Source organism: Castor canadensis, chromosome 11, assembly GCF_047511655.1.
Source record: "Castor canadensis chromosome 11, mCasCan1.hap1v2, whole genome shotgun sequence".
NCBI classification, from domain to species: Eukaryota; Metazoa; Chordata; class Mammalia; order Rodentia; family Castoridae; genus Castor; species Castor canadensis.
The window spans coordinates 115,459,423-115,478,637 of record NC_133396.1 but is presented as its reverse complement, the minus strand read 5'-3'; positions in this window follow the sequence as shown (position 1 = coordinate 115,478,637).

Sequence of the window (19,215 nt, the reverse complement as noted above, 5' to 3'; positions counted from 1 at the left end):
TACTTTTGTCTTGAAAGGTCTAGTTTCCTCTGTAGCATTATTGACATTTTGGGCTTGCCTTTGTCGTGGTGGCTTTCCTGCATATCATATAAAATCTAATAGTGTCTTTAGCCAGTGCCCATTAGATGTCAGTAGTAGCTGCAAGCTGTGACAAACAAAATATCTCCAGACTTTATCAGATATCCTCAATGGGAGAAAATCACCCCATTTGAAAACTACAGTCATAAACATACTTTAAATTATAAGAACTTTCACATAGTTGCAAATGGCCTCTTATTATCCCAAGTATTAGCATTACAATTTTTTTCTGTTCCTGAATTTTTTTCCACATCCCAAGTATGAGATATTCTGTTTATCCAACAAAATTGAAGTAAAGACATCATACTTACAATTAACTACCAAGAACTACTAGTGAATTGGTTAGGAAATGCTACAAGAGTTTCCAAAGGCCTGGTTTTTCTTAACCTGGCAATATGGTAACATTTAATGCTCAGTAGCTGGATATTCTCCTGCTCAGTTGGGTCCTCTTCAGAATTGAGTTCTTCATGGAGAAGACCACAGGACACCTCTAGTCTTCCTTTCTTGCCTCATACATTTTTTATAAAAATATATATACAGTAATTTAAATTTTAAACAAACTGAGAGAAAGGCAAACAGGAATTTCCTTTGTTCTTCTAGTCCAGCTTTGAATTTCTAATATTAGTTTAAATGTGATCCATTTTCCTATTTTCTTGGAAAGTATGAAGAAAAAAATTCAGCTTTCAAATTTTCCTTATAATATGTGCCACGTGGTGAAATGCCCTTCAGGCAACTAATAGCAGAAAATATCCATTGTGTTTTGTTTGTGACAATCAGGGTGGGGAAAATAACATTTTGGCTCTTCTAAGGGAGAGAAGGCTTCTGGAAAATTGCTAGCAAGTGTTTGAATAATTATGATCACACACACATAAAATTAAGCATTCTTAGAAATGTATTGTAGTGCTTTTTTTTCCACTGAGGAGGGTAAATAAGGAACAGATTTTTTTATTTCTTTTTTTTTTAAGTTTTACTGGGGACATTTTATAAATCACAAGGCAGTGAACGTCACCACATGAGTCGAGCTGGATGCCTGCCACTGCTGAACTCTGTAAGAGCACCACCTCATCTTTGAACTCAGAGAACAGCTTGGCCCACAAGAACATCTGGGGCTCAAAGTTTTGGAAAGATACAGTTCAGATCCCTTTAGAAAAATTCTTCTTTTGGTAGGAGCAGGAGTGTATGCACAATTAATAAAAGTATTCTGCAGTGCCTCTGGCCAGAGATCTTGGCTTAGTGCTCCAGCACAGTGGGAATGTCAATGTCAACCTCTAAGAAATCCACAGAAACTTTGATGAAATCATTCAGTGGAACTCAGGAGGCCAGAATATGCTTTCTCTTTCTCCTTTGTTCTCTTCTATGGGGTGTCTTATAGAAAAGGAGTGTCTTGTGACAAGTAGATCATAGTCTTCTCCTGACGTAGGGATGAAGGAAGTACAACCATCAGGAAAAGGCTCTAAGATATATACCTATATACAAGAGCTCCAGCAAATTCAGACCCACAACTGATGTGCTGCCTATAAGTTTTGACAATGATTTTCCACACTACAAAATACAGAGCACAGCAGGTGAATAAGCTTGTCTTACAGTCACAGGGGAGAAGCAATTTAATAAACACAGAGAGGACTGCTGGCTAATTCGCCAGCCAAGGTCTTTTTCCTTAACTGCACCTTTGCCTACTTACTCCCAGGGCTCTCACTTACAGGCTCTTAGTAATGGAAAGTCCTATTCCTCAGAAAGTAAGGAGAAAGAGGACAAAATGGATGGGGAGGTACATGCATACATGGGCACATGTTTATTTATCTTCAGCAGAATTATTCTTTTCTGACTCATTCAGAACACCTTGAGATGAAGAGTGATACCATTCATTAGACGTAATTACCTGAATGATTTTAATTGCAAAGCATTAAAGAGAGACTACCTTGTATTATTTTTTTTTTTATAGAAAAGGAGCACTTAGAAATCATGTTGATTCTTTCTTTGATCTTTTGGCTTTACTGATGCATGTGACGAGTACAATTTGGATGAGGCTATGAAGTTTCTGAGATATAAATATTAAACTATATCACCAACAAAATAAGATTTCTTTGGCTCATCTTGGTTCTTGGTTTGAGACCTATAGGCTCTGGCAATTGCCCCAGGCCTGTTGTTTCTGAGAGTCCTCATATGGCAGAGGCCATTAATCTTTCCTCCTTATTTACATTGCACCAGCTGCTAAGGCAAACCTGTTGTCCAGTATGTTTGGTGCCACCTTCTTGTGAATCCAAAGCCACCACCTTGCCACAGTGCCTCAATGCTGCTAGGGACTGGCTCTGTGGATGTTGAGTACCATTCTTGTCTCTGGACCTCAGGATGGTTATAATAGTATTTAAGATTGATAAAGATGTTCACAATATTTCTTTTCTTCTTCTTCTTTTTTTGTTTGTGGTAAAAGGAGTTGAACTCAGGTCCTCATGCTTGCTAGCCAAAAGCTCTACCACTTAAGTCACACCACTTGAGCCATATCCTTCTGCCCTCCTTTTTTTGTACAGTGGTTTTGTTTTGCTTTGCAATAGGGTCTTGAGTTTTTGCTTGCACCAACCTAGACAACAGTCCTCCTTTTTACAGCTCTTGCATAGATGAAATGAGGGGCATGTACCACCATGGCCAGCTATTAGTCAAGATGGGAGTCTTGCTAAGTTTTTTCTGGGGCAGGCTTCAAACCATAATCCTCCCAATTTCACCCTCTCTAGTAGCTGGGATTATAGGCAGGGGCCACCATTCCCAGTCTGTTCATGATATTTCTATTGATCTTCTTATTAGAAAGAATAATAGAAGCATGTGTTTGCTATCCTCTACTATTCTCTCCATTTGCCTTGTACAAACCCATAGGCCTTCCCAGTCTGGTGAAAATCTGGAAGAAATTGAGTTATGAGAGTCATCTTCTCTGTGACCATTATATTTGAATCTATCTTAAAAATCCAAATTAGAAAGAATCATTTATGACATTAGGGATAGTCACATAAAGCAGATACAGGGACCCAATCCTAGTTTTTTGGGCTAATTCGTGTGGGCTCTGGATAGAGGGCAATGGGAGGGATCCAAGATCTTCCCATTCAATTCTATGAAATAAAGTGAAAATGCTGGTTAAATTCTCTGGAACTAAATGATTTTAAAAGAGAAATGGCCAAATAACAATGATTTTCATGTTTATGGAATCACTAAACATGAATAAGGATAAATAACAAGAATGGTGCCAGGGCTATCTGTGAAATATGTGGCAATCTTGGCTACAAGTTGTGCACTATCTCCACTTCCTCACATCAGTCACTCCTTATGTCCTTGGAAATGGGTGTTTTGACCCTCGGTGATAAAGAAAATAGCTCTCCACAGGATTGTCCCATATGATCAGATCTCAGGGGTTTTTTATTCTAAAATACACATCCTGCCAAGAACAGGGGCTTTTGCTTATTTTATTCATAGATGTATCTCTAGCAATATTAGAGTAGCACTACACAGAAGTGCTTTGTAGGTATTTATGGATGAATGAATAAATAAATTAATTGTGTGATATGTTTTGCTTGTTTGCAACATTTGACAATGTTGAAGAAGACTTGAATTTTCTCCTCAGAATTTGTGTTATAAACCTTTTCTGATTTTCTTCCTACCTCTCTGATTGCAAGTATTACTATTTTTCTTTCTCAGCTCTTGTTCTTTCTACTTCCCTCTTCTGTCAATTTACTCTTACTCTTAAAAATCATATGTCATTAGATTTCTGCCTGATCTGTCAATTGAGAGCTTCTCTCTCAATATAAACTAGTTTAAGCCATAAATAGAGCAGAGGAATGGGAAGTACTTATTGGCTCATTAAGCTGAGAAATACAGAAGAGCTGGTCTCAAACATAGCCAATTTCAGAGATCTGTGGAATTGGTTGGTGCTGTCACTTCTGGGTGGCACCCTCCTCAACCAGAGAGAAGCAATGTTTCTCCTCTTCCTGGCCCACATGGCAGTCTGAAAGGAAAATGCACTGATTGCTTTGACATACAGGGCAGCACCTACCCAAGACCCAGTATGGACTCATTCTTAATTAAAGTACGTGGGAGGAGAGATGGGAAAGGTTATATTCCTGAAGCTAAATTTTCTAATCCCTGGATTCCCAGCTATCACCTCAAAGATGCATGTCCTAAATAGATCATGTATTTAAAGACATGGTATTTTTGTTATGTCTAGAAAAGGGCATGTGGGTTTTCTGGGATGCTAGTAACATTGTATTTCTTCAGTTAGGCTCTGGTTATAAGATGCAAATTCTTCTAGATCACACTTGTGGTGGAACCTAGTTCTATATGGATTTTATGCTTCAATTAAAATGTTTAGTTAAAAATTTTTAAAAGAGCAAAAACCTCTTAAAATGTTTTAGTTGATAAATATTTCCTACACCTGAATTTCAAGTTGCTTATGGTAATTTACTGGTTGGCATAACACTGCTGGCCTCTTTCTTTTCTGTACTCTGAGTCTGGAGTGCACAGTAACTTGCCTGATTGATGAGTTTGGGAGAGGGGTTATTACACTGAAAATCCCACAAGCAGTGAAAATATGTTTTATATATGCAGATATTCTCCAATTCCTAAGACAGAGATTTACTAATAATTATTAAAATGTATGAGTGCAAACATCATCTATGACAGTCAAGGAAAAGACCAAAGGTAAGGATGGGATAGTTGACCCCAAAACCTCATGACAACATAAGCTAAGGATTAGTTAATTAATGGTCCATTGGCTAAATACAGCTCAACACCTGTTTTTGTAAATAAAATTTTGTTGGGACACAGCTATGCTTATTCATTGAGATACTGTCTTTGATTGCTTTTGCTACAATGGCACAGTTGAGTAACTATGAAAGAGACCATACGAAATACAAAACTGATAATATTTATTATCTGGCTCCTCACAGAAAATATTTATGAGTCCCTTGTGTCAGTTACTTTCCTCATTGCTGTGACCAAATACCCAACATAAACAACCTAACGGAAGAAGGATTTATGTTGCTCACTGTTTCAGAGGGTTCACCCCATGGTTGCATGGCTGCATGAACTTAGGCAGAGCATCATGGCAGCAGGAATGCATGGTGGAGAAAATCTGTTTATCTCATGGTGGACAGGGAGGAGAAAGAAGAGAGAAGAGAGGACAGAGAGATAGAGACAGAGATATTTAGGGACATTATATTCTCAAAGTCCTGCCCTCCTTTCCTCCATCCCCCATGGCCTACTTCCTTCAGCCAAGGTCTACCTCCCGAAGTTTCCAGAGCCTCCAAAATAGTACCACCAGTTGGAGACCAATCACTTAACACATGAGCCTATGGGAAATATTTGATAGTCAAGCCATAACACTCCTGCTTCAGACCATCAGCTTGGACCTTGCCAATGATTTAGTGATTCATTGTTAATTGATTCATTCACTAGATTTTTCTTGTCCTATAGTTTTCTAAGTGAGGTTGCCAACACTATGAAGTTTACAGAGCAGTGAGTGACTCTAACTAAGGAAAGCTTCAAAATGTTTGGTTCCATTCTTCCCTTAATGCTCCACTTACATGGTTTCAAATAAATAATCCAATGCCCCAAAGGCAAATTTGTTTTTTAATTTTTCAATTGATTTTTTTTTTCCTTGAGAAAAATCCCTGAGATAAGTACCAATGCAATGGATTTTTGCCCTTGATTTTTTTAACCTTAAAAGGGAGAGTGTAAGTACTGACCATTGTTGTATTGTAGTTAGAAAATGCTTTGGAAAAGAATAATCTGCAGACTCTTCATCAGCATCTTCCCTGGAAATGAAGTAGTTAACCACAACACATTTTGTCCCCCTGATTGTTAGGGGAACCAGTTAGGCCTTAATCAATTTACGTAATTCTTTTTAATGATACATGTGTTACAAAGTCCTCATTCTCCAAAGCAAACCAAGCTGAAAGAAAGTTTTCGGGTCAGTTCACATGCTTCCTATCTGCTTCATGACATTCTGTTTTAGAAAAAGAAATCTTGTTCAAAGAAGGGATTTAGCCACTAATATTACTCCTCATGTCTTAAAATTTATAAGATAGCCAGCTGAAGTATTGTTTTGATTTGGTATCTTTGCTCCCGCTACATGTGTAGAAGAATTTTGGAAACACCTGCATACATTCTCCTGTAAGAAACATTAAATGTATGGGGGAGGATACTGCATATTCCTTTATTCCGAAGTTTCTTTGAAAACTCTTAGCAAGTGTTGACATTGTCATCATGATTGTTGGACAATCCTGGGAAAATGTAGACTCTGATTTATATGCAAGTTCTGCTAGATATATGAATAGGGCTGGAAGTGCCAAAAAGAGGAATGATTTTAAATGCAAAGAGTTATTTTCTTTATAGCAGAAAATACTACAAAATTTCTCTTACTTTCATTATACTACATCGAATGAAATTAGACTTAAGTTTTGTGTGCCTTCTAATTATTTAGCAAGAGATCCATCATCATAAGTGAAAGTGAAGTCTGCCCAGACTGTGATGGGGAGAACCCAGAGATGTTTTCCTAAGATCCAAAACATTCCTTCATTCTAATTGGAAGTTTTCCAGAATATCTAAAAAGGCACCATGAAACCTGGCAGGTAATTTTACAATTTTACAAATTGGCGAGAAGAGGAGAGGCCTATGCAAAAGTTCCTAATCCTTTGACTTTTTGGGTTAATGGAAAATGCCAGATGTGCGTTATATGTATGTTACTGTGTAAACATAAGTTTACTCCACATAAACACATCCGTACCTGGAGCATCCTGGCACTTGGTTTTCTTCATAGGAGCCAGCATCTCTGAGTCAGAATTGCTTTTCTCTTTGAAGGTGATTCTGTTCAGAGTTGAAGACTTTGCATAAAACTGACTGCCTGAAAAGAAACATCCTAGTTTTGATTCCATTTGTAGCTAAGTTTAGATCATAATTTATCTTGTAACAAAATTGTCTTTTGTAACAAGAATTTATCTTGTAACAGAATTGTATCTTGTAGCAGATGTTTGTGATTAACCATTTGTGTTTTTGTGCATAACAGAGGCAACCAAAACTGTCAAGTTCAAGTGCTTTCTTCTACAGCAAAGAAAGAGGGTGCTATCAGTTACTTCCCACAGGCCACTGAGACCAGGAAGGTTGAAGAGTCCCAGGAGGGACCAGCAGTGAGTTTATTTTCTATCAACGTTAAATACAGAGGCCATGGGACTCTTGGGGGCAATCTCCAACTCCTGTCCAAGCAAATAGTCCTTTCCTTACCACACATTTCTCAGCAAGTCAAAAATAGTACAAATATTTCATAGTCAGGCTCCTTCTCTAACTTTCAAGCACATGGGGTCTTCCTGGGCACCTTGTTTAAGGAAGACTCAGATTGAGTAGATCTGAAGGTTGGAGATTCTACATTTAAACCTTTTTAAATTAATGCATAATAATTGTCCATGTTTATGGGGTACATGTAATCTTTTAATGTATATCTAGAATGTATGATCAGGTGACAAATGACATATTTATTACCTCATGCATTTATCATTTCTTTGTGTTGGGAGCATTCAAAATCTTTTCTACTTCCTATTTTGAAATATACAAGTAATTGTTGACAGGCATATTTACCCTACCAATAGCCTACATTTCTGATAAGTTTCTGGGTAATGCTTCAGACATTTCTCTGAGATCTGATCATCCAGAATACTAGCTTTGTAGTTGCCGGAGTGCTATGTTGAAAAAAGAGAAGTTTTGAAATGAAATGTTGGCTTTTGGGGAAAAAGGAATATCACCTCTGAGTGAACCTTGTCTTTGCAATGGTGACAGGTGCAATATCATCATATTTTTGCTACCCCAAAGCAGTGATGACAGAATCTCACCACTGTACTTTGGGGGATAGTCATTCCTAGAGTTTGTAATATTCTCTTATTTCCAGAACGTCTTAGAATTCCTACATACTGATGAGATAATAAGGTGGAATAATTGCAAAGAATCTTTTGCAGATGGAGGACATTCCAGCAACAAGGTTCAGTATGGTTGGTAAGGTCATGTAGAAAATCAATACTTTTTAGTTTTTCTGTCTCCTAAAACATTTCCATGATTACATTAACCTGAAACTCTATTTTTGGTATCAAATATATAAGAAATCCAAGGATAAAATAAACATGAACTAACCCCATTCTTAAAAAGCCTGTGTTTTTAAAACAAAACCCTATTTTTGGTTGCAAACAATAAATTAGGGGAAAATTATTTATATTTAAAAATAAGTCTCTGTTGTAAATTTAGTAAGTACATTTTAAAATGATACCAGCTTTGTAATATTACCTACAGATTTTAATGGAGCATATTTCCGGGATATACTTGGAATAGTAATGTTGCCAAAAACTGGGTGCATATGTAATTAGAATAGAGGGATCACTAGAAAAGGAATAAGGGAAAGTAGGTTTGTGTCTCTGCACAAACTTTACCTAAATATATGAACTTGAGCATGACACTTTTTGTGCTTCTGTATATGTATTTGTATGTACACACACTCATGTGAATGAGAAATAATAACCCTTGTCCTGTATATATTTCTGGATCATAGTAAAAATAAGACTAAGGAATAACAAGAGGTATTAAAATTCCTATATGTCACTGGGTTGGGATTATCCAAAGAAGAAACATAAGTAAATGTAGACTAGTATAACTGCCATCAATAAAACTATTCAAAACTAGTACATGTCATTAGAAAACATAAGAATTAGGAAAAATTACATGTTTTAGTATTAAACATCTGAAGTAGGTAATCAAAACAAAAATCTCAGATGTTACACCTTAAAAATTCAACTCCCAGAATTAATCCTAAAATAGCTATAGTGAGTACTATTTAATTGAAATCGTGAGAAGTATTGCTTATTTTTTATTTTTGCTGTTATTCTTAAGTATTAGTTTTTTAAAAAAACTCTTGAGATCTTCTTTCTAAATAAATTTTAAATGCACAATACAATATTGTTAACAATAAGTACAATGTCATAAATGAAAGGGTAGTAAAACTAAATGAATGTATACATTTATGCATGCATCTGAGGATGCATAAACACTTTTAGCAGGTGTGGGGAGCTGTATTTGATTGACAGGGTTTTTAAAACTAGTTGCCAACTATTTCCCATTGTATAACTCTAATAAGGACAAGAAAGTAGTTTCCTCCATAATGCTTATTAAACGTGGAAATCTCCCCCCAGTCATTGATTTATATAGATTAAAAATAACACTTCTATAATTTATTACTACAACCAAAACCAACCCTCTACACATTGCAAAGTTAGGCTTATTATTGGTTGCTTCATTTTCTTCATGATGAACTCCCTTTTGCTCTTTACACAAATCCCAGGTATTAAGTCTACATACTTTTCCCTTGGCTATCAGAATGACAATGGTGACTATCAAAAAGTGTCAGATAGCTGATTATAAGCTTGAGTGGTCATTTTTATCAAGAATTTTGCTTGTTTGTTTTGTTTTTGTCTTTTGATTTTTAACAAAAATTAAAACCTAGACATCTTACAAGCACAACTTACACATGATCCCATGTTTGACACAGCATTTGGGATGAATAACACAGATGTTCAAGAGCTCATCTGAACTAAGGATAACTCACAGGTGTTTAAGAAAGACTCAGTCTCCTACCACTACATTCGCCCTCTATAAAAGTTCAATTATTCTGCACTGTACCTAAAATCTTACTAAGAACAGACAAAGAGTTCATGGACACTAGGTTTAAATTCTGTGTGTTAGCATGTTGTAAAGGAAAAAGTCAAATCTTAAGAGTAGAAAAGCAAAAACTATGGCATTCTGAGATTTGGGGCATTACAATATTATAGAACAGAAGAAAAGAGAACTGGAACCCAGGCAGAGAATCTAGGCCATATGAGAAGATCCTCTCTCTGAGCCAGTATTCTCCTTAGTCAGCAATTTGCTGTTAAGACAGAAACTATGTCACATGAAGTCTGGCCTAGAGCTTGCAGGTAGAATAAGTGAGTAGAGAGAAGGGAAGGTATATTCTTGAGAGAGAGAGAGAGAGAGAGATCTTTTTTTACTTTTATTTGATGACAAACTGGCCTTTGTGTCCATGGTTAAGTTATAAAGAAAGGCAGCACATACAGAATATGTACACAATGCAATACACTGGTCAGCTCCCAAATTGATGAACACATGTCCCTTTACATCCAATAGAAAATCCATTGCCCTTTGGTAGAATAATTGTTCATTAGAGGGTGGACAAGAGAGAGAGGCACATTGTGAAGTTAACTTACTTAGGAACCCTTGAAATCACACCACTGACTGGAGTCACATGTAAAGTTGCCTGCATGTATTGATAGATGTACAGGATGCTAACCTCTGAGATTAAAAAACAGAAAACATGGCTACCAAAGCATCTTGTGGGATTAGAGACATCTCCTACCAAGCCCTAGAAAAGAAAGGAATAAATTGTACCATGATATTGTGTAGACTTTTGATCTAGTGGGATAGTAAGTCAGCAAACATGTTAAGATAACTTATAAATGATTGCATTAGTACAATAAGGCTTAAGATTAAGTAATGTTCATTTTTTATCACCAAAGGACTGTGGCCTTTCTTCAAGTAATCAAGACCCACTAAAACATGTTTAGGACACTTTCTACAAAATAAGACTACAGTGATGAGGTGAAAACTAGAAAATGAGCTTAATTATTATATACAAATGCTTAATTCTTATCCATTTAAAATAATTAATCACTACTTGAAACCAGTTTCAATCTCCAAAGATTTATTATTTAAAATCCATCCATCCCTTTAATGTTATATAGTGAAATGTTTCAGTGAAGAAAAAGTACCCTTTGTTTAATTACACTAACTTGGGAAGTTGTTTTTTGTGAGTTGGATGTCTTTATAATGTTACTTTTTGCATTTTTATATTATGTGTAGAGAAAAACTAAGAATAAATTCCTAGTGTGTAAATGCCCAAAATGGCAGCAGGTAAGGAGTAAGACAAAAATAGTTACTTGCCCTAGACATATAGATAATTCTTTATTATTTTCAATAAACTAAAAAAATATGGCAAATGTGATTCACATCCATACTGCAGCCCTCCAGAGATGTCTGTAGGCTAGAACCTGATGTTTAATCCAAACCAGACCTCCTCAAGTTAAACTCAGTCATGGTTACAGGTCACTGAATCATAAGGCAAGGAGAAGGTCACAAAATCTGACATATGAGGGTCAGTCCTTTAGGGAAATATTTAAAGTTCTAGCAAGGATAATATCAATGGACAAAATTAAGGGGAAACTGCTGTCACTTCTTGAGGTGTTCTTTGATTCTTTTTGACTATGTTTGAAAAAGAATCATTAGACCTTTCCTGAAAAACTTTGATAAAAAGATTGACAAGTCTCTTTTTTTGATGGCCTCTACTGCTAGCAACTATTGCTGTCAATAATAATTAGTCCCCAAATAATGAATCCAAAAGTTATTGATTACATACAAATTATAGTTTTGAACCTACCTTTTCCTTCTCACATAAAACCTAAAGGAAAACCGTGTTTAAAACATTCCAACTAGGCAGAAGGTAGTAGTGTTGCCTGTAATTCCAGATACTTGGGATACATAGGTAGGAAAATCATGGTCCAAGGATGGACTGGGCAAAAATGCAAGACCCTATCTTAAAAATAACTAAAGCACAAAAAAGGTGGGCACAAGTTACCTAACGTGGTATAGTGCCTGCCTAGCAAGTGTGAGGCCCCAAGTTCAAACTCTAGTACCAAAAAAATGCCAACTCTTCATTGACATTCTATACAACCTTGAGTAAATCATTGAGCCTTTCAAGATTTAAACCTCCTTGTCCTCCTACAGAAATGATTATTCAGTTTTGTATATTACAGTGGTTTATAGAAAGTCATTTCAGTTGTTTTAGTTTTAAAATATGGCACTAATGAGTGAAAGGCCACACATTTAATCTCTGGGTGGGCTGCTTAACTTTGTTATGTTACATGACCACACACTTTATCTTAACCAGGGACTTGGATCAAATAAAATATCAATTCAGTTCAAGTTTATTTCAGAAAATATTCTGATGCTCTAGTTTTTTTGTGGTTCAGTGGTTTTGAAAAATACAGGTTTGATTTCTGTTCAGAAGTTCTCACTGGGTTTTAAAACAACCACCAACAAAAATGGTGATGTGACTTCTTTGTAAATGATGCTCAGTTTGGCTCAAGGTTCATTTAATCAGAAATTCATTCCAACTTTGAGCATAAGTTGGATTTACAGTTGGAAATGACTTAACTCTCAGGTTCTAAACTTAAATATCTCAAAATTGAATATTGCTAGTCACACAGGGAACAAGTTAGGAGGGAGTGAGACATTCTGTACAGTTCTATAACCTATGCTATAAAGATAAACTCTACTAGAAGTAGAACTATCACATCATGTAATACAAGAATGACTTGTGAGCACTCAGTCATAGCAGCTGCTTTTTTTCTTGTTTCCCACAATATCTTTAACTCTGCTCCCAGAAGGCATTTCTTCCCATTGAATAAAAATTTGGATGATCTCTTGATTTCCTGTCCATGTTTTAGGGAATTAAGAAAAGATAGCACATGAACTCAATTCAGCAGTTAGTTGTGTGTACTTATAGTCCCTTATAACTTAAAACTTCAAAGATGCTTTAAATCTAGACTTTCTCCTGAATCTGGGCTGGTCCTGTGTAGATAAGACCCATTGTGCCTCTTCTTCTTCCTCCCTGCTCTTCTCCTCCTCTGTGACCTGTGATTGGCCTAACCAGCAAAGGAGTAGAGTATGGTGCATGTTGCAGGATCAAGTGTGAGCAGGTGCTATATATGACAGCTGTACGCTTCAGGTGGATTTTAAAAATGACTTTTTCTCTCATAAAAACTTCTGTGAGTTTCAGAGATCAGAAACCTCCTCTTCTACATTGATTCATCTCTACAAATATCTCCCATGTAATATTAAATTGAAAAAAAGAAAGATAAAAGACAATATAGGCCCTGTTGTGAAAGCAGTTGACATCTACTAAAGGAAGTAACATTAAAAGGAGGGACTAGAGTAGTGGAGGTTGTGCAGAAGTGGAATGATCCAGCAAAGGTTTGGTGATAATAAGCATTGAGAGAATGAGTAACTCACCCAAGTCAACAGATACAAAGGAGAAATACAAGGACTCAAATCCAGATCATCTGACTCTAAGCTCCAGACCTTTTTCTCAACACCAAGATATTGGCAGGAACAATTGTTCATGTGTTAGTCATTGATCTTATTCTTCCTGCTTCATTTATGAAATCAATATCCCAAGTCCTGAGAACAATGCATGACTACACCATTATCAAATTTGTTAATATGAATATACCATGTTAAGTCACAAGGAGACTAACTCAATCGCCCTTCCTTTGGTTGATTTTTGGTGGGGATACAGAGACTTTTACTTGTGGTTAGCCTCATGACATGTTGTAAACATCAACATGCAATATATTAACTGTCTAAAAGGAGTTGTAGTGTTTTAAATGGTTGCTAAAAAATGGACATTTTAAGCCACATTAATACTAGTAGTTCAAGTCTAAAACCACAATCATGCAACCACTGACTAGTTCCTTCAAGTTTTGGAAGCTAATGGAGGAGACAGCTAGAAAGGAAAGTGTTGAATAAGTGATAGGAGGGTGGTCACTAAAATTTTGCTACATTCATAGCAAAATACCTAGATAAGTTAGCATTCTGCTACTGAGTACTACCTACCTAATTTTCCTCACTTAAAGAATTTGAACTCTCCTAAGAAATGTTAAGGAGAAACCAACCAATAAAATGCGCTGAGCAATTTTCTACATTGAGATCTTCAGTGTAAAGTCAGTGACTGACAATGAGTAACATATGCTTTTATGGGACTCACTCGTATACGATTTTAGTGAGGTAAAAATTTCACTTACATTACTTAGGTGTGCTAAGAAAATTAAATTTCTGTATTTTTCTCTGACTCTAATCTTCCTCAAGAGCCTCTATATGATTGTCAATAAGGAAACATTGTTCTCCAATGTCATAAACATACTATCAAACAATTCAGTTGCAGTGGTTCAGATGCCTTGCTCCTTCCAAGATGACATTTGTTGCATACATGGTGTACATTAATGGTGCTTTGATCTTCAGTTGCAGAAAAGGACAGAAGCCTTATATTTGAATTTTCATGCTTTCTGAGTGAACAGGATATTCTGGTTTGTTGCCTGGACTAGTAATAGGTAAAGTAATAATGGTCCTGCATGACATGTGAGCACCCTCTTCAGAAGTATGTAGTCCCTGCCATCTGCTCAGTCAGAGCCCCCACCCATTGCAGAATTTACTCCCCAACTCTAAGCCCTCAGTCAATTAGTGTACTGAATAGCTAATATAACAGCATTAGTGTTCCCTGCCCCCCTCTCTTTCTTTTTCTCTCTCTCCTTCCCCTCTCTCTTTCACCTTTTATTCAACCTGCCCACCCCACAACATGACAATGGCATGACCAGGAAATACTCTGACTTTAAGTCCCAGTATTTAGGTTTATGGTAGCAAGTTGTATAATTTTGACAAGTTATTTGTTTGTGCAAGCCTCAAGTAAGGGGGGTGGCTAATGATAGCAGCCATTTTACTTCTGAGGCCATACTACAGTTCAAAAGAAGAAAAGGGGTAATATATAGTCACACCATAAAGGAGTATTAAACACACTTTTTTTCTGCCTCATCACCATGAATATTGCATAGGTGTGCAACCATAAGGAATCCAATAATCATCTTTTCATAAATGCTAAAGAGCTGTTTTTGACACCTGCATCCTCCTGCATCTCCTCCACCTTCACACTTCCCATTGGGATATGCATATTTTACTTCTGAAAACAAGTGGAAACACATGAAGACAGTGTCAATATCTTGCTATTCCTTAGACTGTTGAGTGCATTCCCTCTTCATGGTTTTTGAGCATGCTCTTCCTTCTGCCTGAAATGCTCTTCCTCCATGTTTCATTTGCCCACTTCAGTTAAGTCTGCTTAGTGTCACTTCTTGAGAGAGATCTTCCAAATTCATTCTCCCTATCTAGTCTCCACTCTACCACTCTCTGTCTTCTCCTCCTGCTTCATTCTTATCCATACACTGAACAACACCTGAAGCTAGTTTCCTTGTTTATTATTGATAGTTTCCTTATTTAGTGTTTAGTTCCTTGTTAGTTTCCATTTATTGTATGTCACTTCATGAAGAAGTGTACATACAGGGTGACAGAGATTTTTTTCTATTCTCTGTGCTTACCCAGACACCAGAACAGTGACTGACGTGAGGCAAATAATAATATATATGTATCTCATGCTTCTTTCATCCTGTTCCCTTTCCATTTTAATTTGTTCAAATGTGGTAGAAATGAACAATGAAAAATGATTTTTGCAACTTCAGATTCAGGGTCCAGATACTGAATACATGAAAATATTTTCTCATGAAAATAGGGAGAGCTACCCAAGAATCTAGTTGACTGTTGGATTATGGGCTATGGGCAGCCTGGCAGACCCATAGAAAAGATCTGTGGTTTGGAGCAGTAAAAGCCTACTTCACACTGAATATCCATGTAAAAACAGTATAACTAAATAATTTCAAGCGTAATTCTTATTTGAAAAAGGTGTTCCAAAGAATTAAAACATTTTGTTTTATACACAGGTTAAAAAAAAAAAAGTAGAGCCATAATGAGACTGTGATTTTCCCCCACAGAGCTGACAAGTTTTGGATGACTTTCATTGGCAAGGCATAGTCCATCTCTGAACCATTATGTTGACTGATTGATCACTTTTGGGTTATGGTCAAAGAGGTGGTAAGCATAGCATTCTTGGGAAATTGGTGTATTAGTACCTGTCTGATCAGATCAAAGGCACCAATCTCCAGTATACAAACTGTGTATATACACCACCATCACTGTAAATTAAATTACTCACATTTTTCTTCCACTTAGTAGTAGTTTTTCAGAGAAACTATTAAAGAAAGGGTAAAGCCATGTAGGTTTTACAAAAGGAATATAAGATCATTGTATCCCTTGGAATTCATTAAGAGTAGAAAATTCTATGCAAACTACATGTCACCAGGAATATATCATAGTTATCCAGATAACAAAAATAATTATGGAGAAAATTAAATAATGGATTTAGTAAAGAAGAGAAAGATTTTTCTTCTTTAGATATATATGTCTAGCTATATATGTATATTGATATATGTGTATATATAAATATATAGGTACATTGATAATATACATAGAAGTAGTCAGTTGTTGCTTAGGTACTGAACTTTGAGGACAAAGCATCTTTTGATGACATGAGCCAATCAACAAATTAGTATAATGCCCAGACCTAGGTCACATTTTTACTCTTTACCTTTCACCTCTGTAAAATGCCCCCTCGGTACACCTTCAAGGAAGTGTTGACAACTAAAATCTGTTGCATACCAATAATGGTAAAGGCTGGAGGGTATTACTAGAAGTGGGAATGTATCAGCATGTACCATCCTAATACTGACATGTATATTAAATCCTTTAATCCTCACAGTGTTAGAAGTAGGTACTTTTATTACCTCCATTTTATCCATGAGAAAGCTGGTGCCAGAGAGTTAAAGCAACTTGTCCAAGGTTAAACATGGGCCAGATCCAGAATTCAAACTCATACTACTAGTGCCAAGAAACAGCTTAAGTCTTATGTCGTAGGGAAGATACTTCTTACTTTTCCAGCCCACATTCATTGCTTCTTGCTATACCTTCTGTGATAATCACTATTGTGTAATACAATTAACAGTTTCTAATGTTATTCTTAATACCTCATTTATATCCAATTTTCTTTCCTGAGAGTTTAAAGCTTGTTCACCTTATTTATTCAACTAGAAGAGATAATTTAGAATGTGAATTACTCTCCCTTTCGCAGCAATGAAACTAATATTTTGCTAGGTATAAAATAGCTCCTCAATATGTCTACATTAATTAACATTGCTTATAAAGTCCTTTTCTCTTAATCAGAAAGACACAGATTTGGTATTTTTCAAAACCATAATAAGTTCTTATTTCCTTTGTAGTAAAGTACCATCATTCTCCATGGTTTCTTCCTCAATGAAAGAATGACTGATTAATATCATCTCCAATAGTGAGCATGGTTTATCTGACACGAGTCGGTATAGATACTTATCATGATGTTGTGTTTTAAAGGTGGCCATCAATATGAAAGTGGGTATGCAATCTATAGTCATATGCCAGAAGAAGATGGAACTTGCCTGTATGGTGCCTCATTCAGTATATATTTTCCTTTATCAAATGAATGGATAAGCAATTACTTTGCTAGAAGAGTGAGATGGTAGTAGTGGCAGCTGAAGCCATCTTGTTTAGGATTTTTATGTAGACAAACACATTAACATATCAGCATACTTGGTTGCAATCAATAGGATTCATTATAACTATTTAAAAATAGAAACTAAACATTAAATGATATGGATAAGCTCACAGAATGTCTGTGATGGTCAGAGGATTAGGTGTTGAGACTGGAAGACTGAGAATGTGACCCAATGCACAACTGGACAGCTCCAATAATGCCCAATGCTGCCATTACGAGGCCCAAGAATTGTAGCTTTCCTAGCAGATGCTGAGCAAGAGATGTTCCTATAGCCTTCTGCCACTGTTGCCTGCAAAATCAATTGCAGGGAGCACTTACTCTACATCTCTATCTCCAAATTAAAATGTTGCAGGAATGGAAGAGCCTTTACCCTAGTTTCAAGAAAGACCAGAAGTCTGACTTTAGTGAAAAGGGATTCAAATACAGAAAATTTCCAATATATGAGAAAGCCTTTCAAAAGTTATGGCACCTATCATTTTTTCACTCTTTACAGAACTTAGAAAATACAGAAAAATTACTGGAGAAGAAAAATAATCACACATTTTAAAGAAGTAATAATTTTCAACAAATATTTTTTAATTCTCAAAACTGACAAGTGACATTGTAGCTTGAAACAAATACAGTTCTATCTGTGGAATTCACTTCATCCAAAGAATTGAACTTTGATTCTGAGGAAAGATTTACAAAATAAAGTCAAATGAAATAAAATGAAAAAATAAACTTGACATTCCCTCAAAGCAAATATAATGGTGACAATGGTGGCAGTGATGATGACAATGATATTTGTATATACTCTGGCTAACCAAGTGGTAGAAACTCATAACTTCTGATTCTTACAACATTTGCTAACAATGAAAAGTGTCTTCATTGTTTTGCACGTTTGAAGATGTAGCCAGAGATTTGCATCTCAGTTTAGTGAGTTTTACATGCTGGGATCCTCCACACAGTTAACAAATGAGCACCAATTAGAAGCCTATGTCAGCACACAAGGGCAGGGAAGAAGTAACTCATGTATAGCTGGCTATGTTTTCTCCATTTAAATCTATCAAATCTAAGATGTAATGATGGAGGGGGACATTTGTCTCAATCTAATGGCTCAAATTCCACAACAGTCCAATCATTCAATGTATAATCAAAGTTCTTGTTGTAGAATAAATTATTAAGTTTGTTCATTATTGTTTTTCAAGGATTCTAGATCCATTATCCTGACTGAGAATAGAAGTGAATCCCAGACAGCTAGCCATTACCCATCTATTATGAATTAAAATAAGAAATAGTTTAAATCATGTGAATATCAGCATATTACACAAAACCAGGATTTCTATCTTTATTGGAAAGACTTTATTAGGAAGTTTGATTTTTTTTCTTTTTCTTTCTTCTTTTTCATCATGCTGGGGATCAAACCCAGGGCCTTGGGCATGCAGTGCAGGCACACTACCTCTGAGCTACAACCAGCCCTTGACTTTTAGAAGCATAGTCTCACCATGTAGCCCATCTAGCCTGGAACTTGCCATCCTCCTGCTTCAGCCTCTCAGATGCTGTGACTACATGAGTGCACCACCACAACTGGCTAGAAGTTTGTTTTTATTGTTAAACAATATTGATTGCAAACATCCAAAATAATTTTTTGAATGACACTCATGAGTTTCCTAATTTAATCAGTTATATTGCCTTGACCCCTAAATCATTCAGAAATTTATGAATAGGGACATGGAAATGAAACATCTCATTTCAGCTCATGTTTTTAAAAGAGAACACTGATTTTATTA